At 45.0% G+C, this 25,373-nt stretch overlaps 1 protein-coding gene across 1 annotated transcript in view; it reads right to left on the bottom strand.

Annotated features, from left to right (window-relative positions):
• APBB2 (amyloid beta (A4) precursor protein-binding, family B, member 2) overlaps window positions 1-25,373 on the bottom strand; it is a 256,008-nt gene that overhangs the window by 28,939 nt on the left and 201,696 nt on the right. The gene's annotated exons all lie outside the window — the stretch shown is intronic.

The raw sequence follows: 25,373 nt of genomic DNA, 5'->3' as shown, positions 1-25,373 counted from the left end.
CCAAGAATGCTCCCCATACGCTATTCTGGTCTTGGTACAGCTGGAGGATTTGAGAGTAGATATCCACCCCTACACCCCAGCAGATAATATGTGCACAGAGAGGAATTGTAGAACATTATACAACAAGGAGGAAGGAAAGAAAAAACATTCACAGAAACCTGCAGTTTGGGGCGCCCGGTCAAGGAGCACTCAGTTCAGTTCCACCAGACAGAGGGAACCGCCAAGTCAGGAGGCGGAGGCCGAGCTGGTGTTCTCACACAGAACCAGGACCGAGGCCCTGACCAACGAGAGGGAGACAAAGAAAACCCAAGGTGCAGACATCTGAATTCTTATGAAAATCCACAACAAAGTTTGAGTATGTGTTTTAAGATATCGTCAAGTAACCAAACCAACTGCTGTTAAGTCACTTCCCAGTATGACAGAACAGAACTACCCCACAGGGGCACCAAGGCTGTAAATCCTCACGGATGCAAAGAGTCACATTTTATTTCCTCCCACAGAGTGACCTGGTGGGCTTGAACTGTTGACCTTTCAGTTCGTAGGGGGGGAATGCTTTAACCACTGCGACACCAGCTCTTCCCCCTCTTAAGCATAACAAAAATCTTGAAGAATATCTAGCATATCAACTGATTAATTGGAGGGGTAATTATGGAGTACTCTCTTGAATAAATTAGCACACTATTATACAATGAGCGCCTAAGAATGACTTTGTATTACCATACATGCACTAGTCTCTTCCTCAATATTTGACAGAGAACACTGTGACAGCATCCCCCAAGGCACACATAACACTACAACACAACTACAACCACAATCCCAGCACCTCTATTTATTGAGCAATGGCCCTACCAGAAACCGCACAAGGAAAGTATGACTGTTTTCTTTGATAGAAGAAGAAATGAGAAGTTGAAGAAGTTGATCAAGATCACATAGCTAGTACATGGTGAAGACAACATCTGGATCTACATCTGCGGGACTCTTTGATCATCTTCAAGAGCTTATGGCGTTAGGCAGTATTTGTCCTCTTGTGACAGATATTTCACTCAGCATAATGTCCCCCAGGGTCACCCATGTTGTGGAATGTTTCATGAGTTCACGGTTTTTCAGTGCTGCATAGTATGCCATTGTGTGAGTACATCATTTTTCAAAACGTGCAAGAATGAATGAATGAAAATCCAACTTCTCTGTAAACTTTCATGCAAATCACAATTAAAATTAAAAATTTCATTACTATTAAGAATATAAAGAATAATGGGGAGCAGCACAAACTGTGGGATCATTAACTCTGGAACACAAAAAATAACAAATGTTCTGTCATTTAATTAACTTACTGACCATATCTTAGGGGGAAAAAAGCTTATGGTGAACTTCTAAGGCTGCTCTTGCAGAACTTTCTGCATGTTCTGCCTCTCAAGTGGCCCAGAACCTCCCTATGCATAGGTGTGACTGACAATTTTAGGGTTTTATATAAACTGTGGAACCCTTCCTGTTCAGCTTGTGAATGTCTGTGAGGGGGGAAAGGAAGAGGAAACCTCCAGAGAGAGATTCCTTAGGCTGGTAGGAGACAATGCTGCTGGGGGCGGCCATGCTCTTTTGGGTATTATGTTCTTTCCCCTATTACTTAATGACTGGTTGGTAGGCTCCCTCCACAGACCAGGTATGTTGTGTTAGCTGATTAGGTGAACCCATGGTAGCGATTTCCATAATGAATACAAAGGGGACAAGGACATCTGGCTCAGGGTCCTCATGGCCGTCAAATGAGGTGCACTAGGTAAAAGGCCCTAGCTGTGCGTCAGGCGCTGGGATGCTAACAGAAATGCTTGACAACCTACCCAGTGGTTCTGTGATTATCTGGAATGGGTTTTTACAAAGGATGTTATCTAATATTTAACAAGCTCTTTATTATTTGATTATTGCTGTGTACAGCCAAGTTGGAATCAGCCCACAGCTGACCCTCCAGCAGGTTTTCAGAAGCAGTTCATAGAATGGGGAGAGACTGCCCATCTTTTCCCTGAGAAGCAGCTGGTAGATTTGAATGACGTTCCTTCGAGACTGCAGGAAGTGACCCACAGCTGGCCCTTTGGTGGGTTTTCAAAGGCAGTTAATTGCACGGGAAAAGATTGTTCATCCTTCTCCTGTGGAGCTGGTGGACGTAACCTGAGAGCCTTTGGGACTGCAGCGCAGCTTCTCCACACTAAGCCACCGAGCTTCCTGTATTATTATAATTTAAATAGAATGATGTCATTCTGCAATGAACTCTGGTGTCCTAGTATGTAAAGATTCAGGCTGCCAACCTAAAGGCAGGTGCTCCGAACCCAACAGCTGCTCTGAGAGAGAAACATGGGCAATCTCCTCCAGTGCAATTTACAATCTTTGAAAACCAACTGGATGGTCAGCTATGAGGTGGTCCCAGCTCAACTACAATGAGACTTATTATATAAAACATATACCTACTATGTTTATGTTAAGATATAGGTAAATCTTATTTTTCATTTGTTGTTGTTATTGTTTTGTGCTGTCGAGTCGCTTGTGACTCTAAGCCCTAAGCCCTGTCCTATCCTATGCCAATCGCACTATCTCCGACACACCCATCCCAATTACCCTGGTCACTAAGTCAATCCACCTCACAGAGGGCCTTCCTCTCCTGGGCCTGCCCTCCACCCTCCCAAGCATGATGTCCCTCTCCAAGGACTGGTCCCTCTTTACAACATGTCCAAAGTATGTCAGACGAAGCCTCAGAATCCTTGTCTCCAAGGAGCTGCCTGATTTAACCCTCTCCAGGATGAATCTGTTTGTTTTCTTAGCAGTCCATGGTACTCTCAATACTCTTCTCCAGCACCAAAGCTCAAAGGCGTCCATTCTCCTTCTATCCTCGCTAGTCGTCCAATTCTCTGATGCATAACAAGTTATCGCAAAGACCATGGCCTGTATCAAATGCACCTTAGTCTCCAGAGACACCATTGATCTCCAGTACTTTGGAGAGGTCCCTAACAGCAGACTTTCCCATCTTAATATGTCTTTTAACTTCCTGGCTGCTGGTGTGAAGAGTGTTGACTACAGAGCCAAGCAAACTAAAGCTGTGAACAATCTCAATCTCATCACCATCCATCCTGATGCTGCCAATTGGTCCAGTGGTGAGAATCTTTGTCTTCTTGACATTGAGTCTCAATCCATATTGAAGGTTGCAGTCCTTGACTCTCTGCAGCAAGCACTTAGGTCCTCTTCAGATTCAGCAAGCAGGGTTGTGTCATCTGCATAATGCAGATGGTTGATGGGTCTTCCACCAATCCTGACACATTTCTCACAGAGCCCAGCCTTCCGGATAATTTATTCTGCATATAGGTTGAAAAGGTATGCAGATAGGACACATCCTTGCTGTACACTCTTTCCAATTTTGAACCATGCAGTGTTTCCTTGCTTTGTTCTGATGACTGCCTCTTGGTCCAAGTATAGGTTTGACATTAGCATGATCTGGGATTCCCACTCTTCTCAGAGTCAGCCACAGTTTGTTATGATCCACACAGTCAAACGCCTCTGCATAATCAATGAAACACAGACATTCCTCTGGTATTCCCTGCTTTCAGCCAAGATCCACTAATATTAGCTACAATATTCCTAGTACCATGACCCCTTCTAAACCCAGCCTGGACTTCTGGCAGTTCTCTGCTAATGTGCTGTTCTGATTGTTTTTGAATAATCTTCAGCTGAATCTTGCTTGCATGTGAAATCAGTGATACTGTTCTATAATTTCCCCACTCTGTTGGGTCACCCTTCTTTGGAATGGGAACAAATATAGATCTCTTCCAGTTGGCTGTTCTCCAGATTTCTTGACACAACTTAATGAGCACATCTTGGGCAGCATCTGTTAGTTGAAATACGTCAATTGGTATACCATCTATTCCTGGGGCCTTATTTTTTGCTATTTCCTTCAAAGCAGCTTCAACTTCTTCCCTCCTCACCATAGGCTCTTGCTTATATGTTTTTTCATTAAATTCTTTTGTGTCTGCCAATTCCTTTCGATACAGTGACTCAGTATATTCGTTCCATCTTCTTTTAATACTTTCTGGATCATTTAATATTCTGCCTAAAGCATCCTTGATTATAGCAACTCAAGGTTCAAATTTGTTCTTCAGTTCTTTGAGCTTAAGAAAGGCTGAGCAAGTTCAGACCTTTTGATTATACTGAGAATTTCATAAACAGATTCAAATATCTACCAGGTAGATTGACACATTGACTTCAACGATGGGCATGAGTTTTTGAGATTGTAAGAATGGCACAAGATAGACCAGGGTTCAGTTCTGTTGTCCATAGGGTCGCTATAAGTAGTACTCAACATTATGGCACCTAAGAACAACATATATAAATTAAGATATACATATGTTGTTGTTATGTGCCACTGAGTCGCTTGTAACTCACAGCAGCTCTATACCCTCCTCTATCTTGTGCCAATCTTACTGTCTCTGACACACCTACCCCCATCACCTCAGTCACTGAATCAGTTCATCTCATCAAGGGTCTTCCTCTCTTTTGCTGTCCCTCTACCCTTCCAAGCATGACATCCTTCTCCAAGGACTGGTCCCTTTTTGCAACATGTCTAAAGTATATCAGATGAAGCTTCAAAATCCTTGCCCTCAAGGAGCAGCCGAGCAGCCTGGTCTTACTCTCTCTAGGATGAATTTGTTTGTTCTCCTGGCAGCCCATGGTATATTCAATACTCTTCTCCAGCACCACAGCTCAAAGGCATCAGGGACTGTCCAGCTTTCTGACACATAGCAATAGCAAATAATTGCAAAGAACATGGACTGGATCAGGCACACTTTAGTCCCTAGACTGATATTGTTGCTCTTCAGTACTTTGGAGAGGTCCCTGATAGTCAACTTTCTCAATGTAATTTGTCTCTATTTCCTGACTGCTAGTACCAAGAGTGTTGACTGTAGAGCCAAGCAAACTGAAACTTTTAACAATCTCAATCTGTTCTTCATCTTTCATGATGTTGCCAATTAGCCCAGTGATGAGAATCTTTGTTTTCTTGATGTTGAGCTTCAATCCATATTGAAGGCTGCAGTCCTTGACTTTCTGCAACAAGCGCTTCAGGTCCTCCTCAGTATATATAAAAAAATTAGTGAGTAAAAACTGAAAGCTAGAAAAAGAAAACTCACGGTGGGGATAGCTTGACTCAACAGAACCTGATGTCAGCAGGCAAGTATTGGAAGCTCCATAAGCATTTTCATGGCTGTTATCATGAGGTCATCTGATAGGGCTCATGTTTCAGTTGGGTCCCCTGAAGGAAAGGGTCTGGGCACGCAGGTAGCCCTCTTCTCAGGTTTATTGGACCCCACTGACCACAGGAGGTGGAACATGGCCGCAGGCCTTGCCATGCTTCTTAACCTCACCTCAGAAGAAACACCACCTTCTGGAGGGAATTCAGATTTTAGCACGTTTCCAAAGACTTGAATTAAAATCCCAGTTGGAAGAAGCTGCTGTGAGGCATGAGGCAAGTTCCTGAACCTCTCTGGGTCTCAGTTTTTTCATTTCACCTGAGATGTTCTCTGGGGTCTTTTGTTGTTGTTGACGGCTATCGAGTCAAGCAGGACTCACAGTGACCCTATGAACAAAAGAAAGACCTGAGTACACTTCTCTATGCAACCTTAATTCTGGATTCCTGTGCTAACAGAGAAGTGTACTCGAGGGGGGGGGTGGTGGTGGAAGGGATGTGGGAATTGTATACTAATGAAGGTATTTTTTTTCTTTTTTCTCTCTTTGGAGAGGGAAGCGAGCTGTTGGGGAGGGGTGGGAAGGGAGAAAATTGCGGGAATGAATGGAAATCCAAAACCTCTGTAAAAAAAATAAATAAAAAATAAAAAATTTAATAATAAAAAAAAAAGACAGACCTGAACCCTGTTCTATAATGGTCATATTTCTCTAAGTTCAGAGTTTCCAGGGGCATGTTGTTTAGGAAGTGGATGTCACTCCTGCTTCCAAGGAGGTCTTTCAGTGCTATAGTCTTTTTATCATAAAGGATCTGTTCAGTCCTTTAACTCTTAGTACAAAAGGAGGAGGGGCCAGAAATTTTTTACTAGATTTTGGTTTCTGTTGAAAGCTTTTCTATCTAATGTCAAAACCCCCTCTGCCTCATATATGGCTGATGCGCTCCCCAATCCTTTCCAGTCTAGATACCTGAGAAGGCAGTCTGTTATGTCTGTGTCTTTAGCACTGTAGCCCTGGATCTTTTACACCTGATCCATTACTAGTGGTTCACTCAAGGCTACGAGGGCAGTAATGCAGCCACTGTGGTTTTCCCCTGAAGGCAAGAACTCAGGAAAATGATTCTGCAAACTTTTAACAAGGTTGGATTCTTTCTGGGGCTAACAGGCACTGTGAGATTTACATGTCAACGTGAAAAGTAGCCATAAATAGCAGTCCTTGAAGTGTCATTCAAGGATCTAGAAGAGTCACAGGCAGAGGCAGCTGTTCCACTGATTCCACACCTTGCAAATTGGTAGGAGGAAAGAGTAAAAAAAAAATTACACATCTGCCCCCAAGCTGGGCTCCGCCACACGACCAGCCAGTGTGAGAATGGAGGGGGGCTAAATTTAGAGCCAGGCTCAGGCTTGCCCATCCCCGCTGTACAACACGCCAGCAGGGAAGAATTAAACACCACGATTCATTCCCCACGCGCTGCGCAGCCCAAGGTTGCCTGATCAGCATGCTCTTGGCAGCTTTTTCTCGGGAGTAAGAACGTGGGAGTAATTGGCAATGTTTTCATTACAATAAGCCCAAAATAACGGGATAAGTTGGCATGTGTAACTGGGCAGCTAAATGAATAGGAAATGCCTCCAAAACTTGAAAATGAGGAAGGAAGGAGAAAACAGCACCTGAGAATGGCAATGTCCATTCCAGCTTTCTGGGCAGCAGGGCGCCCACTTGGGCTGCTGGCTTCTTATGGAACTCACAACCACGTGCTTTACACAGGCAGCACACGCTAATCAGAGACCTGCCTGCGTGCCCCTCTCCATTTCTGCACAGCTCTCTTCTGTTTTCTGGTTCTTTATCTTTTAAAACCGGGGGTCTCTGGAGCCTTTCATCATCAGCCCAGATCAGCATTATTTAGATTTCAATGAAGTAAAAATGATAAAATCTTATGCTACAAAACGTAACTCTCTTGAGTTTTAGTTAGATCTGTATAATTTTAGCGGCTGCTTCTTTTTTGTTTGTTCTTTGATATTTATGAGCTGGGCTCTTTGCCCGGGGGTAAGGCCCTCAGCATCTTTAGTCTTGAGTTCCCTCATTTATGCTGTTGCTCTTATCCTGGCCACCTAACAACACACAAGGAAATACAATTCTGTCTCGTATTGGACCAAATCATGACCAGATGGGATCCAGAGTTGTTTTGCTGTTACTGTTTAGGGTTTTTATTTAGTTGGCAGATTATTATTTTTTTTTTTAGAGTTAAATCAACACGTATATTTCTTCCTCATCTATCTTAGTTTGGAAAACTCAAAGCTCAAACTCATTGCCATCCAGTTAGAACCTAACTTTCAGAGGTTGTAAATCATATGGTAAGGAGACTGTCCATGTTTCTGATGAGGAGCCACGGGGGGGGGGGGTCTGAACCCCAAGAGAAGTGTCATCCTTCAGTTAGCAGCACAACTCCTTATGGACTGTGCCATAGGAACTCCTCTGCTAAAATGCGCTTGGCAGCATGTGGTCATGGGCATCCGGTCAGAATTTGCCCGTAGCTGACCCTCCAATGGGTTTTCAGAGGCAGTAAATTGCCTGAGAGGAGACTGCCCATACGGCAGCTGGTGGATTCAAACTGTGTGCCTTTGGGTTGGCAATGCACCTTCTTACCAATAATGTAAGGTTTCCCATGGTGGACAGTGTTTGGTGGAGCTCCTGAGTAAAACAAGCTAGGAAGCAGGAGTGGCATCCAATTCTGAAATAGCTTGCCTCTGGAAACCCTATGAACATGCAGAATTGATGAAAGTTAGACAAGCGTTCAGGTCTTTTGTTCAGAGAGTCGCTATGAGTTGTCTACGACTCGACGGCACTTAACAACAACAACAACAACAACAACAAGAGAGCTCAGTTGGCCTAGTGGACAGAAAATGATGCTACCAAGCCAAAGGTGGGTGATTTTAATCTGTGGCCCTCAGGCTTGGTTTTAATTGTTTTCGGTCAAACATTTTTCTAAGTGGTATAGCACTGGTCTGTCCATTAGCTGTACAGAGGTAATCTGTGGTTGCTGTGATGCTAAACACTGTGACACTGAAGTGTCAAATGCGATAATGGTTACCCGTGGTAGACAGTGTTTGGTGGAGTTCCCGATTAAAACAAGCTGGGAAGCAGGAGTGGGAGTCACTTCCAAAACAGCTTACCTCCGGAAACCCTATGAACCTGGAGAAAGGATGAAAGTTATACAAGTGTTCAGGTCTTTTGTTCCTAGTGTCGCTATGAGTCGTCTACAACTCGACGGCACTTAACAACAAGAACCCCTAAGTTACCAGAGCTCCTGCTCAGAAGCACAGCAGCATGTAAATCTCTGCTGTTACAGAGGTGGGGACTGTGCAGGAAGCGTATTTCTGGGATTTGAACCTGGGCCTCTCATGTAGGAGCTGGGATTTCTATCACAGAATCACCACCACCATTTCATCTGTAAAATGCGAATGATAGTGGCATTTACTTCCTAAGGCTCTAATGAAAACGTAAATAATCCATATGAACCTCTTAGAATAGTGAAGCCAACAGTGTGGACTTGATACACGTATTACCCCAAATCCACGGCCATTGCCATTGATTTCAACTCGTGATGACAATCCATTGAGTCTCTGAGACTGTACATTTTTACAGGAAGAGGCTGGCCATCTTTCTCTCTTGGAGTAGCTGGTAGATCTGAACTGCCAACTTTCCAATAAGCAGCCATGACATCATGTACTCAGCCACTGAGGCCCCCTAATACACGCCGTCAAACCTAATGCAGCCATCATGAAGTCAATTCCAACGCACAGGGACTCTCCTTTGGGTTTCCAAGACCGTGGTATTTACATATGGAGATTGTCCAGCCTTCTCTCTCTGAGTGCCCAGAGCCACCGACCTTCTGGCCAGCAGCTTGACACCGAACGTGCTACACCACTTACCTATGCAAATTCTCAAAAGACTCACTGTCACGGAGCCACTTCCAGCTCACGGTGACCCTCCACTGGGCGGTCTATAAATCTTAGCAGCAGGAGACTGTATCTGCCTCCTAGAAACTGCTGGTAGATTTGAACCCCCGAGGATGTGTAGCCTTTTTTGTTATCAGCAAAGCACACTACACACTTCACCAGAGCTTCAGGATACATTGTGATTATGTGCCCTCAAGCCGGCACTTACTCATAGCTGACCCTCTTCAGTGGGTTACGACTTGTACAAGAGGAGACTGTCCATCTTCCTCCCACAGAACAGCTGATGGATTCAAATCCCCTATCTTTGGGTTGACCTCCTTACCACCAGAGCTCCCCACATGTACATCTTGGGCAGCACGACAGAGCCCTGTGTCCACATGAGTACAAGGGAGAGGTCAGCCAACAGAAAGGCTCCTAACCTGTTGTGGTCATGGGATCTTTCAGAATCTGGAAAAATGCTCCAGAAAAAGGGTGCACACAGAACGACAATTTTAGGGAGGCTGAGATGAAGCTCAGTCATCTCCAACACTCATTCACAGAACCCTTCTGGAATGTACACCTTGCAAATGAGGCTCTTTCCTCTGAATGAATACTGAATCCATGCAAATTTACCATCTGGATTTCTGGCAAGTGTGGGAGAAATCTGCTTAAGGAAAAATTCCATAGTTTTGAGAACAAATGGGCTACAGAGATACTTGCCACTGGTCGTGCATGTTCACTTCATCTGCCAAAACCAGGTTCCTTTTAACCTGAGTGTTCCCGCTCACTGCACCTTGCAGCTTGCTGGGAAACACACCCGCAGACACACACACACAGAGGAGTGAGAGCCCCACCAAGCCAAGTGTGAGGTGAGGATTTAAAGTGCTTAAAGGTTTATTAAAATTCATGGCACATTCTTCTAAACAAAGAACTTTCTCATGGCGCTGGAGTCAAAGACACAATAGTTACGAATCAGCTTACTAATGGGGGGGGGAGAGAATATTTAAAAGCAGCCAGCAAATGAGTTTTTTTAAAATTTGAAGTACATCTTTGAGAATTAATGAGCTTCAGCTTTAACTTGTAAAGTATTACAATTTAAAAAAAAATACACAGAGAAAAATCACAATGGCTTCCCTAAATATAGGAGGGAAAGGAAACAGTGCAGGTAACTCAGCCAACCTGTGGTTTCAGGGTATAAAGGCATAAACTGTATCTAATTTGTCAAACACGGGATGCTTCCAAATTCTCTTCTCAACTCACTGCCATCCAGCCAACTCATAGCTGACCCTCCAGCGGGTTTTAGGAGGCTGCCAATTAAGCAGGAGGAAACCCATCTTTCTTCTGCAGAGCAGTTGTGGATCTGAACCACCAGAGAAGCACTGCCTTTGGGATAGCAGTGCAACTCAGCATGGACTAGGCTTCCAGGGTTTTCATGAAAGTAAAGATGGTAAAACAAAGACAAAAAGCAAACCCTTTTGACATCCAGAAGGTGCCTATATGGTAAAGAGCAGAAATGCAAGAAGTGTTCAAGGTTCTGAAACAGAGTGAAGACGGCACCAGCATCTCCACTCAGTGAAAGTGGCTTCCATATAAGAAGTGTGACGAGTGCACAAACCCCTGGGAGGTATAAGCAAAAACCCAGTTATGGCCACTGAGAGCCTGTGGGTGAATTATCTGAAATTCCAGGCACCCAGTCACTTTTGGTAGAGTTGTGTTCTTGTGGGTTAGGCACATTTGCCAAAGGGATTTGGGTTTATTACAATGAGCATACATAACAGTGTCTTGTTATTAGGTGCCTCGAATTGGCCCTGATTCATAGTGACCCATGTAGACTAGATGGAAACCCCATCATAATCTCTGCTGTGCTTAAACCTAATATCCAAACACCTGTAAATAAATCTCACAGAGGATTTTCCTCTCCCTTTTGCTGTCTTTCTACTTTTCCAAGCGTGGTGTCTGCCTAAAAGTTGACTTTTTAAAAGCCATTACATTAAGCACCTCCTGGTCTCCAGCTATCTTTACTGTAAACACATAGTCTTGCAAATTATAAGCAGCTGTGGGACTAGGATAAGAGAGAGTGTGCTTCCCACACTGAGTAGCAAGACTAGAGGCAAGACCCTGTTGAGAGGGAGACCTTGGTGATGGTGGTGGACTGTGGCACTGCTGTGGAGAAACGTGGCAAGGTGTGATCTGAGGCTTTTTGCATTTGTGCTGGCCACAGTTACAGATTTTGTTGTTCTTGCAAGACACTTGAAGAAGCAGACTTTTAACTACTCTGAGACAAACTTTGCAGGGCTTGACTACTGAATGGAAACTAGAGCCCAGACTAATTGAGGGATTATGCCTTGGAATTATCGAGCCAAAACTTAGATTTGTGTTGGATGATATTCTTTGCCTCTCTCTCTCTCCAACTTACTTCCCTAATAAACTCCACTGTCAGTACCACACTGTGAGTCAGTAAAGAATAAACAAACCTCTTGCTGCTGCTGCTGTTGATCGAGAGGTACCATGGAGCTCGGCCTACAGGTTCTTTACCTGCTTTCTGCTCTGGGGCAGTGAAGGGATGTGCTAATCTCACTCCTTCTGGCCCTTTCCAAGAGACACTCATGGACTTGGGCCCTCACGCCTTCTTTCAGCTCTTTTGGCACCAAGGATGATGTTATTTGCCAGGGACTGGCCCATCCTGGTAACATGACCTAAATATCTACTAGTACGTTGTTGTTATGTGCTGTTGTCTACAACTCATAGGGACCCTATGAACAACAGAACTGAATCCTGCCCTGTCCTGTGCCATCCTCACCATCTCTATATGCTTAAGCTCACTGTTACAGTCACGGTGTCAATCTTGTTAAGGGTCTTCCTTTCTATGACCCTCTACCTTTCCCAGTATGATGGTTTTCCCCCCCCTGACAACATGCCCAAAGTATGCCAGGTGGGTGCAGGGCAGGATACCGGAAGCAACACCAAGATACTTGGGCTCACCGTGCAACTCTTTACTAATAAGGTCACCTGAGCTCCCTGCTAGCACAAAAGGCCAAGACATTTGCTCTTCATTTACCTCTGGATACTAGTGTTTCTGATATTCTCTAAGTTCAATAATATCCACAGAAAAAGAGAGATCGACACCAGGAAGGCTGGTTGTTAATAAGAAAACAATTGCAGCCTCCACTTATTGATCATTTCTACCCAGTCAGGCTCCATGCCTTATTGACAAAAACCCAGCAGACGAAGTACCACGACTCATTTCACAGATGAGGAATAAAGACAGCCCGCTTAAAGCCTGCAAGGGCAAGTGGAGGCCCCACAAATGGGACACAAGCTTGTCTCTTCCTACTCTGTGGCATGCCTGGGGTGCCTGGTCCTCCTCTCTGCCAGTTAATCAGCTCCCCTCAGGACCCACTCTCGACTGGAGAGAATGCATTCTTTTTGTTATTATTATTAACATCAATGAACATTTACAGAGATTTTGGATTTCCATTCATTCATTGTTGCACTTTTCTCCCTCCCCACCCCCACTCCCCATTCGCTCTTCTCTCTCTGCTCTAAAATGCAGAACTCTGGGTTCTAGCACTGCTGAACCTGGCAGCCATAAGTGCAACGTTTTGGTTTAAACAGCTTCACTAGGCAAAAGCTGATGGACTTTATCCTCCACACAGCAGCACTTAATCTTGTCATTCACCCACTTACAGGGAGCCTTGGTGGCACAGCGGTTAAGTACTCACCAGTCATTCCATAGGATAAAGATACTGACAGTCAGCTTCTGTAAAAACTCCAGCCTTGGAAACTGGACGGGGCAGTTCTTGTCACACAGTGGGGAGGGAGGAGGGGGTTCCTATGTGTCAGAAATCACCTTGAGGGTCTAATGACAATTCCTGCTAACACTCATTGCTGTCCAGTCAATTCAGAACCGTGGTGACCCCTCAGGACAGAGAACTGCTCCACAGGACTGCCAAGAATGTACATTCATGCAAGAAGCCCCGATGATGTAGGTTGCAACATGTCTAGTAGCTAAACAAAACTAGGGAGCTCTGGTGGCCTAGTGGCAAGAAGCTGCGCTGCAATCTCCAAGGCACATGTTTCGAATCCATCAGCTGCTCTGCTGGGGAAGGATGGGCAATCTCTTTGCATGTGATTAACTGTCTCTGAAATCTCACTGAAGGGTCAGCTATTGGCTGGCCCTGACTCAAAGGCACACAACAACAAAAACAACAAATAAAAGGTCAGTGGTTCCAATCCACCATCCACTTCTATAGAGAAAGATGGGCAGTCTGCTGTAAAATTCATAGCCTTAGAGACACGAGGGATGGTGGCTATGAGTTGGAATCAACTCACCAGTGGGCGAATCTTCATTGAAGCAGACTGCCTTGACCTTCCCCCACAGAGCAGCTTGTGGGTTCAAACCACTGACCTTTAAGTTAGGAGCAGAGAGCTTAACCACTGTGTTACTTGGATCTCTTCCCCCAGCTTATCTTCAAACTCCCTAACTCCTGAATATTGATGTCACTTCTGGAGTCTTGCACCACCCCCAACCCCACTCTCCTGGCTCCATCCACACAGAATCCTTCTGTCCAGCCTCAGGGCCTCTGTGTTTGCTATTCTCGCTGTCTGGACCCTCACTATTCCTGTAGTGGCCTCCGCCTTACCACCTACAGAGGACGCCTCCTGACCACCCAGTTCTTCGTCAACATATGCAGCCGACTGAAACCACCCAGCTCATGTGTTTACTGTTCTGTTCCTACCTCGCTCCTCTCAAAAGTAAAATCCAGATTCACAGGAACCTTTGAAGTGCCCATCTCTGTAGGTTATCTTTAACATCTAAGAGCAGGTGTCTGACAGGTGAGATCAAACCCACTGCCGTGGAGTTGAGACTGATTTGCAGCAACCTTGTAGGGCAGTGGAGCTGTTGCCACTGTTATGTGCCATCAAGTTGGAACTGCCTCAGAGCTAACCCTCCAGGGGCTTTTCAGAGGCTGTAAATCGCTCTAAGAGAGACTGTTCATCTTTCTCCCATAGAGCAGCTGGTGGATTTGAATCACCTACCTTTGGGTTGGCAGTGCAACTCCTTATGACTAAGCTCCCAGAGCTCCCAGAAGGAGAGAGAAAAGCTGCCCCATAGGGTATGAAAGGCTGTAACTCCTTCTGGGAGCTGACCTTCGTATCCTTCTCTTGTGAAGCAAGTGAGGAATTCAAATTGCCAACCTTGTGGTTAGTAACCAAGTACTTTCCCCACTGTGCCACCAGAGCTCCTTGCCTGATAGGAACTCCAAACTCTACTCCCTAGCCCTCCAAGAACCACCTTGGTTAATGTGGGAGAAAGATGTGAGGTCTCCTGTTGTTGCAATTTACAGCCTGGAAAACTTGACAGAGGGGTCACTCTGAGTCAGAACTGAGTGGACAGCAGGGGGTGAATAAGCAGATGTGATGATTTCAACTCATGGTGACCTTCATTGCGTTTCCAGGACTGTAAATCTTCATGAGAGCAGAATGCTTCACCTTTCTTCCACAGAATGGCTAGTGGATTTAACCTTCCAAACTTAGTTAGCAGCCCAACATAGAACACACTTGTTAAGGTTAAGTGTTGTTGAGTCAAGTATGACCCATAGTGACCCTATGGACAACCCTGTTCTATCCTGTGTCATCTTCACAGTACCTGACACACTAGAACCCACTGTAGCAGTCACCGTGTCAGTCCACCTGGTTGAGGGTCTTCCTCTCCTTCGCTGAACCTCCACCCTCTCCACCATCACGTCCTTCTCCTAACAACATGCCCAAATATGAGAGGCAAAGCCTCATCATTCTTGCCTTCAAAGAGCACTCCGGCTGCACCTTCTCCAAGACAAATTTATTTGTTCTTTTGGCCATCCACGGCATGTTCTTCTCCAACACAACTCAAAGGCATCAAACCTTCTTCTGTCATCCTTATTCATTGTTCAGCTCTCACATGCATGGTAAGTGGTCAGAAAGACAGTGGCCTGAATCAGATGCACCTAACTCCTTAAACTGACTTCATTACTCCTCAATAATTTGGAGAAGTCACTAACTGCAGATTTCCCCCAGTGTAATGCCTCTCCTTATTCCTTGATTGCTGGTAACAAAGGTGTTAACTGTGGATCCAAGTAAGAGGAAATTGCTGACAGTTTCAATATTTTCTCCATCCATAACACAGTATACTACCAAAATTTCTGAATGAATGAATAAGCACATATAAGGTAAACTGGAACCATACACAGACAAGAGAGCAACCAGAAATATAACCTGGGTTTAGAAGAGGCTGTGGCACTAGGGAGATTAGAGCTAATGTCAGCTGGATCTTGACTGAAAGCAGAGAGTACCAGGGGAATGTCTGTGTTTCTTTGACTGTGCAATGGCATTTGACTGTATAGATCACATCACTAACGTTGAGGAAAATGGGAATCCCAGAACACTTATGTGAAACCTCGACATGGACCAGGAGGCAGTAGTCAGAACAGAGCAAGGAAACACTGCATGGTTCAAAGCCAGGAAAGGAGTGTAGTAGGGATGTGTCCTGTCTCCATATCTTTTCAATCTATGTGTGAACAGATGATTCAGGAGGCTGGGCTTTATGAGGAGGAATGTGTCATCAGGACTGGAGGTAGACTCATCAACAACCTGCGATACGTAGATGACACAAACTTCTCTGCCAAAACTGAGGAGGACCTGAAACATTTGCTGAAGGTCAAGGACTGTGTAGTCTTTAATATGGACTGAAGCTCAACAGCAAGAAAACAAAGATTCTCACCATTGGGCCAAGTGGCAGCACTATGACAGATTGAGAAAAGATTAAGGTTGTTAACAATTTCAGCTTGTTTGGCTCCATAATCAACACTGTTGGCACCAGCAGTGAGAAAATCAAAAGGTGAATTGCATTAGGAAAATCTGCTGTCACAGACCTCTTCAAAGTGCTAAAGAGCAACAATGTCAGTCTAGAGACTAAAGTGTGCCTGATCCATGCCACAGTCTTCACAATTACTTACTATGCATTAGAGAGCTGGACAATGACTAAAGATGACAGAAGAAGAATCGATGCCTTTGAGTTACAGTGTTGGAGAAGAGGATTAAACATACCATGAACTGCCAAGAGAACAAACAGGTTTGTCATAGAGAGGGTGAAACCAAGCTGTTCCTTGGAGGCAAAGATTTTGAAGTTCCATCTGATATACTTTGGGAATGTTGACAGGAGGGACCAGCCCTTGGAGAAGGACATTATGCTTGGAAGGCTGGAGGGACAGAATGGGAGAGGAAGACCTTGGATGAGATGGATTGAAACAGTAGCTGAGGTAATGGGGACAGGTGTGTTGGAGTCAGTGAGACTAGCTCAGACTAGGACAGGGTTCAGAGCTGTTTTACAGAGGATCACTATGAATCACAGGCAAGCTGATGGCACATAACAACAACAAGGTAAATAAGACTTTCCTCTCACTGTGAACTACTTTTGTAAAAATCTAAGAGCATACTTTGCCATGGATGACAGGGAGGTGGCAGGATTTTTTCTCTTGCTGCTGTGTATCGCAGACTTTAAAAATGACGTCAGTGCATATTCTATTCTCCTGTCATCCAAAACAATGTTAATAAAGAATATATTTCATCTGTATGGGCAGGAGGCGAGTTGTGAGAAGATTATTAATCTCTTGTGACTTTATTTGAAAGCAACGCAAATCTATGCTCCAATCATCTGCAGCAGAATCAACAATGTCTCGAGTTCCTAACTAGATTCCTTCTTCGGAACATTTGTCTAAATGAAAAACAGCTCCTCTGCTCGTGAAGAAATCAATATATAAATTTCCCTTGTACATTGATTCCTATTAAGATTTACCGACCCCTCAGATAATTTTCTTTATACTTGTACTCTAAGAAACCTTTGCTTTTCATTTAAAGAAAAGGCCAAGGACAAAATATGTTTCCATAAGTGGTGAGTACGGGATATTCTGAAGGGCTGCTCTGTGAGGCGCCCACAGAGCCTCTGCTCGATGCAGAAAAGTTTCTTCTAAAGGAGCTCTAATAGTTTGGTGTGGTAAAGAATTGGGCTGTCCAACCCAAAGGCATATGCGGTTCAAATCCACCAGCTGGTCTGAGGGATGGGCAATTGCCTTCCATGTGATTAACTGCCTCCAAAATCCCACTGGAGGGTCACCTATGGGTCAGTTCTGACTTGATGGTACACAAGATGAAATAAAACTAAGGGCTGTTTGAGTCAATTTCATTTGTGGCTATCCCAACACCTGTTAGAAAAGAATGATTAGTAACGGTTATTTTTCCTCCCTCTGATTTTGAGTCGTGGTACTGGAGAAGAGTACAGAATATCCCATGGACTGCAGGGAGGAAAAACCAGGTTTGGCCTGGAGAAAGGGAAACCAGGTGTTCCTTGGTTCATCTGCTACTTTGGACACACTGTAAGGAGGAATCATGTGTGGAAAGGTGGAGGGTCAGAGAAAGAGAGGAGACCCTCCTCCTGTGTGATTTGCAGCCTCTGAAAACTCACGGAAGAATCAGTTAAGATTTGATTCTCCTGCACCGCAATCCCAGAGGAATGCGGTTCGAATCCACCAGATGCTCTGCTGGAGAAGGAGGGACAACCTCCTCCTGTACCAGTTAGAACTGATTTGATGGTAGACACACATAAATAAAAAAATTAAAAAAAAGGATTTGATTCTCATTTGATAGCACTCAACAATAATAACAAAAGATAACAAAACAACCGCAACAAAAATATGATGAACTGAATTATCTTCCCCCCCCCCCGCAGGTATCTACAAAACTTTTTTTTAAAAATAAAAAATAAATCTTTCTTTTTCTCCTCTCTCCCTAACTCTTCATCACTGTAATGCTTCCGAGTTGTGGGTTGTTTTTTGTGGGTTTTTTTTTTTAAGTAGCTTGCCATATCTTTACTCTGTGACACCTCTGAGCGGGCCTGATTCATGCAGCCACCTTGGTGGTTAGCAGGCAAACATGCGAACCGTTTGTACGGCCCAGTCGCTTCATCAGTTATCTCCTCATTCACTGCTGTCCAGTCTGAACGGACTCACAGCTGACTGTCCACTGCGTTCTCTGCGGCTGTAAACTGCATGGAAGGAGAGACTGTCCGGTTTACTCCCATGGGGCTGATGGTGAATTTGAACCACCAGAGAGGTGCAGCCTTTGGGTAAGCCACACAAATCCCTGTGGACTACATCACCAGAACTGCCATGTTTTAAAAGAAGAAAAAAGGGGGGCCAAAAAAAAAAAATCCTAAACATGCCAGAAGCCTTGAAAACAACATTTTCAGGTGCCCTGACAAATAAATGTGTGCTTTTCACATGACAGAATCAGGTCAAAATCAGCCCGATTGTCAACTGTGTTCTCTGCAGCTCTATCATAATTATTTTAACCGTCATAATTTATTCATCCTGAGACAGACTTCTATGTTCTAGGGCATCCAGATCAGAAAGCCTGGCAGCCACTCCACGCCTGTCCCCTCCCATCTGCCCAGAACACTGACTGTAGCATGAGGCACGCTTTCTACATGAATGTATTTTGCGAAACCAAACCAGAGTTGGTTTCAGAATCAAAGGTCCCTGACAGAGGCATTTTCAGTTGCTTTTGAAGGGGAGCAGAAAACCCTGTCAACCACTATTTTCTTTCTCTTCTTTATAGATTTCTTGCCATGTTACCAAGGAAATCTACCCTTTCTGATTTGAAATACGTATGTTGTTATCTTGCTGTTGTTGTTAGGTGCTGTCAAGTTGAGTACGAACCATAGCGACTCTATGAACAACAGATCTGAACCCTCTCCTATCCTGGGCCATGTAATGAAATACGTATGGAACAGGTTTTACTTGGGGAAAATTATTCATTGCTGACATAGTGGGGCTGCTGGTGGAGAAAAAGTAATTTTATAAGTATAACAATCAATGGTTTCATTCACAATTACAGTACAGGTATTAAAGCAAGTCTTTGAGGGTTAAGCCTTGAACCCCACTGTCTTTCTAACTTTCTTTGTTTTTATGCTAGAATAAAGGAAATCCTCTGAAGTCTGTCACCTCTGAGGAAGGCAGTCAGGTACTGAAGGGTCAATGTGTCTTGGAAAAGTGGTCAAATGCACAGTATCCCATGTCTGCTCATCTGAAATGAAAAAAAAAATTAAGCTGAAGTCTCCAGGGACACAGGTCCACCCCCTCAAAAGACTGTCTTTATTTAGTTTGCTTCTATTAATATGTATTTCCAATGTTGCCGCTGTGTATCACTGAGTCGGAACTGACTCATTGCTGACCCTCCAGCGTGTTTTCAGAGGCAGTTAATTGCATGGGAGGAGATTACCCATCCTTCTCCTGTGACGCAGCTGGTGGCCTCGAACAGCGTACCTTTGGGATTGCAGTGCAGCTTCTTGCCACTAGGCCACGAATGAAAAGAAAAGGTCTCAGTCTGGTCCTAGATTACTCCCCTTCCTTCGAAGAAAGTCAGCTTAACACCCATCCTGACAGTTCAGCCTTCCAAGTGTTTCCCCAACCCTGCCCTGCTTGTCAGCCCTCCAGCCCTACGGTGGTATTTCCTGGCCCAGCACTTGCTAACTGGTGCCCCTTTCCCATTCCTGCTCCTGACCGTCCACTTCCCTTACAGCACTCACTGAGATATCTTTTTTAAGGAAGGAAGTTTGATCATACAGTTCCCCTTGTTAACATCCTTCCAAGGCTTCTCACTGCAATGGCAATCCCAATGGCAAAGCCCAAACCTTCAGCCATGCTCTCTAGTGTCTTGTCTCCACCTATCTCTAGCACTCACTGCATACATTCCCTGGCCTCCTGGTCCAGCCACACTGGGCTCGCCTCCTGTCCTCAAACATGCCGGGCGTTCCTCCTCCTCAGAGCCTCCCACTGGCTTCTCACATGTCCGGTTTCTCTTCCACCTTCAAAACTCAAGCACATTGCCAAGGAGTTGAAGCTAAGTGACAGCGAACACTCCAGGGGATTTCTGGCAGGTCATAAAGTGCATGGGAGGAGTCTATCGTTCTCATAGGAGCTGCTTGCAGACTTGAACGCCAGCCTTTGGTTTAGCATCTCAACTCCCTCCACACTGTGCCACCAGAAGTCCCTTCTCAGCCTCCAAGTCAGCTCAGATGTCACCTCCTACAAGTCTGCCTCTTGTTCTGCTCCCTCAACCAACCACTCATGAAGCTACTCTGATGCCCCTTCTTTGTGCATCTGGCATAGTCTATACTATGGTGTTACCTGAGTGCCATCTACCATTTATCTCCTGTCTCTTTAGAAAAAAAGCTTGTCTCATTCTCTAGAGGACCTCCCACATACTGGATACATAGCAGAATCTCCTTTTCTGTTGAAGCACAAATTAACCTTATTGTTCTAACATGCCGTCAAGCCAACTACAACCCACAGTGGGTGACCTTATGAACAATGGCTATGAATCTTGCCTTATCCCAAGCCAACCCCACACACCTGACACACCTGAGTTCCCAATGCCAAAGTCACTATGTCAGTCCATCTCATCCGGGGTCTTTCCTCTCCTGTGCTAACCTTCTATTCTTCCAAGCATGGTGACCCTTCCCAAGGACTGGTCCCTCCTCGCAACATGCCCAGAGTATGTGAGATGCAGTTTCAAAATCCTGCATCCAAAGAGAGACCTGGGCTCACTCTCTCCAGGACAAACCTGTTTGTTCTCTTAGCTGTTCACGACATGTTCAATACCTTCTCCAGCACCACAACTCAACAATGCAACTCAAATTAACCTTAGATTATAAATATCAAGTCCATGACGGTTACAGTTACAGCTAGACCCTAAAAATAGAAAATGACATCTTCTCAGCTACACTTATTCATTTGCTATTTAACAATTCAATTACTCTGAAGGGCATTTTTATACCAGGCCCTACGCCAAGGTCTGAAGAAGCTAAAAGTCCAAGAATCTCTCAAAAGCGTTATATTCTGTGTTCAAAGTAGACACTTTGAAAAGAACAAGTTACACCATGACTGAGGATGTCTCCACAAGGCCCTGAAGATTTGTGGAGAAGTCTGAAAACCCAGAGGAATAAGAAGTTACATGTCACCAGCTATTTCAAGACCACTTAGAAAGGACAAGCAGCACCATTTGGGGTTTTAAAGACAAGTTCCAGGTCCCTTAGACTTCAGGGTCACCTCTGAAATCTGGGAAATGGTAAAGCTTAGCTCCCCAGTGGTACCATTCTGAGCGATGGTTCAAGATGAAAACAGCTGAAGGAAGAAGACGAAGAAAAGTGGCTGACAGTTCTTGAATGAACAGGCTACACTCACATAAAACAATGCACTGTTCACACTACTCTAGGGCTCGGCTTCCGATTGTCTTTGCAGCCCCTCACTCCTCATCAGTGCTACTTTGAAGAGTCTGTAATTGAGATGATAGTACCTGAGGGGTCAGCAGTGCGGTGCATAACGTATGGGACTGCTAACAAAAGGCTGACAGTTCTAGTCTACCAGCTGCCCTTCAGGGAGGCTGAACAACACCGCATGCTATGCTGCTAACCCAAAGACCTAGAGTCTCTAGGGGTTTCAATCTACCCACAGGTCCTTGGCAGAAAGATAAGCTGTCTCCTCCCACTGCCATTCACAGCCTCAGACACCCACTGGAGGCTCATTATGACTCAGAACCAATTTGATGGCAGTGAGTTTGAGCTGCTCCTCAAGAGAAAGACGAGTGGTCTCCTCCCATAAAGATTTCCAACCTCTGAAGCCAGACTGGCTGGGGGTGGTGGCGAGGTGTCACTCTATGAGTCAGAACCAAGTTGACAGCAGTTGTTTCTTTGTGTGTGTGTGTGTTTGTGTACCACCAAATTGGATCTGACTGGTAAAGGAGGAGACTGCATTTGGTGGATTTGAATTGCATGCCTCTGGATTTGTGCATTTGTTTCTTTATTAGGAAGTTTAGGGTTATGATTTCTTGGGCTAGTGTGTTTTACTGCTTCTGTGTTGCCTCCTAGTCCACTGCATGGTGCCTGGGGGCCACATCTTGCAGGTGGCCATCCGAGATACAAGAGTTGGCCTCTCTTCACCAGACTTGCTCTGAAGGGAAGCTGCTTGCTGGTGGCTCTGTCCACTGCACTGATCACCCTGCAAGAGAGCAAGCTTGTCCAGCTGTTCAGAAGTGCCCCTGGGGCTGAGAGACCTTAACTCTCCGGCATCCACTCCCCTTGGGTAGTCTCTGGCCCACTCTGCCGCTCCGAACCCCATTCTCCTCCCACTGGCTCAGCAGCCACGTCCTGAATGCACCAGTGCATTTTTTAACCAAAGTGGGTACAAAGCCCAAGTGGGGTTAAGAAGACTGACATGCAGGAAAACCGAGACTTGCTGGGCATATCATCGTTCAGTCTGGCAGTTCCAGGACGGGGACATGGACGGGGACACACACACACACACACACACACACACACACACACACACACACACACACATCTCAATGCCACTGTCAGGATTCAGGACAGAAGACCCATGGGTCTGATTAATACTGCTACATGGCATGTGCTTCAGATCCAGCAGCTGCATTGTGGGAGAAAATGGCCAGTTGCCTCCCCTGCAATTAAATGGCTCTGAAAGTCCCCTGGAGGGTCAGCTATGGGGTGTTCCACCTCAATGACACATAACCACTAACAGCACCAATGGAACAGAGGTGACCTAGGACCCCTTCTCAGCCCTGAACTCAGGAGAGCTCTGGTGCAGAAGCAGCCTCTTGCCTCATTTTATCATCATTCAAATGGGTTTTTAGGGGAATGCAAACAGGCTCGACAGTAGCATGAAGTGAGATGTAAGAGGGCAGGTCGTGCCTGTTACATTTACTGAACCAATGCCAAGAGCACAACTGGTGTTGGTAAAAATTTCTTAAAACACATTCTCTCCAGTACTCTAAAGCTAGGACCCGCCAGCATCCCAGGAAAATGCGGGCATGTCAGCTGTCAGAGAGGTGGGACTTCTGACCAAACAAGCAGACAGAGCATGCTCATGCTCGGAGCCTACAGGGAGGACGCCTTCCCTTAAGACAAAGCCTCACCCTCTGTGAAAAGTCTCCTCCTAGAACCGCCACTCAAGCAGATATATTCAAACCCATGTTTATTGTCGCTTTGTTCACAATAGCAAAGAGTTGGAAACAACCCAAGTGCCCATCAACAAACAAATGGACAGAGAAGCAGTGGTATATTCACACAGTGGAATACTATGCTGCATTGAAAAACAAGGAACTCATGAAATAGTACACAAAATGGGAGACCCTGGAGGATATTATGGTGAGTGAAATATCTCAGTCACAAAAGACAAATACTGCATAGGCCACTGTTGTAAAATGGGACTGATATCAGGGTTGAGGGAAGACTGAGAAAGAGAGGATACATAATGTATACTTCACTGAAACAGATGAGGGAGAGAACTGTTTAAAAGGGATGTATGATTAGGTATTACTGTCATGACAGGAGTCCAGAACGAAGGCTGCACAGTGAAGTGGACTTGGGGGAGGGACTGCATAACAATGAAATAATTTTTCTTCTACTTTTCAAAGAGAAGAACAAATTGGGGGGAAGGGGGTGGGCAGGGAGAAAAATGCAACAATGAATGGAAACCCTAAGTCTCTGTAAACTTTCATTAAAATGAATAAATAAAGTCTCCTCGCTGTTGTTAGGTGTCATCAAGTTGACTACGACTTGTAACAACTCTATGAACCACAGATCTAGAACTTGCCCAAAGTCTGACGCACCACCTCAAGCTGTAGTCACTCTGGCAACCCACCTTATTGAGGGTTAGCCTGCCATTCAAGGACCCTCCACCTTTCCCAGCATATCTTTTTCAAAGGACCAGCCCCTCATGACAACATGACCCGAGTATGTGAGACGAAGTTTCACTATCCTTATCTCCAGTCTGCACCTCCTCCAAGACAGATTAATTTGTTCTTCAGGCAGTCTGTGGGATATTCAATATTCTTCCAATATCACAACTCAAAGGCATCAATCCTTCCTCATTAAGCGCTTATGTCACTCTCCATTTTGGACAGCACAGCTATAAATCATGTTGTCTGATTCAGAGACAAAATTTACAAAGGTTTTGAGCCATTCTCCTCACAATACTTTAGCTTCCTAATCCCTCAGGAAAGATCTCAGGACACCTAAAACTCCTATCAGAAAGCAAACAACCAACAAAATGTTGTGTATTTTAAAAAAAGAACAAGGGGTGTTTGTGGCACAACAGCTAAGCGCTCAGCTACTAACTCAAAAGGCTGGTGGTTCAAACGCACCTACCCAGTAGCAGGAAGGAAGAAAAATATGGCAACCTGCTTCTATGGAGAAGCAGTGACAGGGACGGACACGCTGATTCTACCCTGTCTCAGGGGGTCACAAAGAGTAGGACTTCACGGCACACAACATCAAAGTGCCAACTTGCAGGTGAAAACAAAAACCTCAAACCACCTGAGAAACTTAGAAACTGCTTTTGTGTCAGAGTTCAGTTGAGGAAGGGATGAATGGACTGTCCAGTAGCCTGGAACTAAGTAAACTAAGGAAAAATGAAGGGTGAGGGCAGCAGTAGAACCCCTCCTCCCCACTCCAGGCACCAGGAGGCATGCAGCTCCAGAGTCACAAAAAGGAAGAAAAAGATTAACGCGCTGGCTGCCGCCTCTGCATCTCCCACCCGGGGCAGTAATGCAGATTCACCGCTACACGTTAATTAGGGAGCCCACAGATGCTTCTGGTTACAGTACAGCTACAAGGGGTCAGATAATGGAGAGAAAACCCCTCATTTCCAGAGAACTCATTCCGTGTTGTAAGCAAAATTTACATCGTTCCGGTTATCTCTGCAAATATACTATTTACTTAATTCCCCCCACCCCCAACGCCAAACACGGGCACATGGTGAGTTAGTTGGCTGCGTTTCTACATTTTGTAAAACTGAGACATGTTCTTACATGGAAGCCACGCTAATGATTCTGAACTGCAACAGCCAAAGAAAGAATGAAATTCGGAAATGCAGTCAATCTACATTTCTATGAAGGATATATTGCTTCTAATCCACAAATTAGATTACAAAACTGTGCAATTCTTTTCTCTCCTAGGACAGAAAGATGATACAAATGTGAATTCACCCGGGCGCACGTGAGATGAATGAACCCACATACTCCACCACAGAACACTTCCCAAAGCAGAAAGGCCCAGAGCAGACGAATCAATTAGCCCCCTGCCAATCAGCTCCCCACTGCTCAGTCCCCCTCCTCCAC

This window comes from Elephantulus edwardii, unplaced genomic scaffold (genome assembly GCF_000299155.1).
Source record: "Elephantulus edwardii isolate Elephantulus edwardi_28Jun2011 unplaced genomic scaffold, EleEdw1.0 scaffold00222, whole genome shotgun sequence".
Classification (NCBI taxonomy): Eukaryota; Metazoa; Chordata; class Mammalia; order Macroscelidea; family Macroscelididae; genus Elephantulus; species Elephantulus edwardii.
Note: the sequence above shows the minus strand (reverse complement) of the source record. Positions and strands in the feature narration are given on the sequence as shown.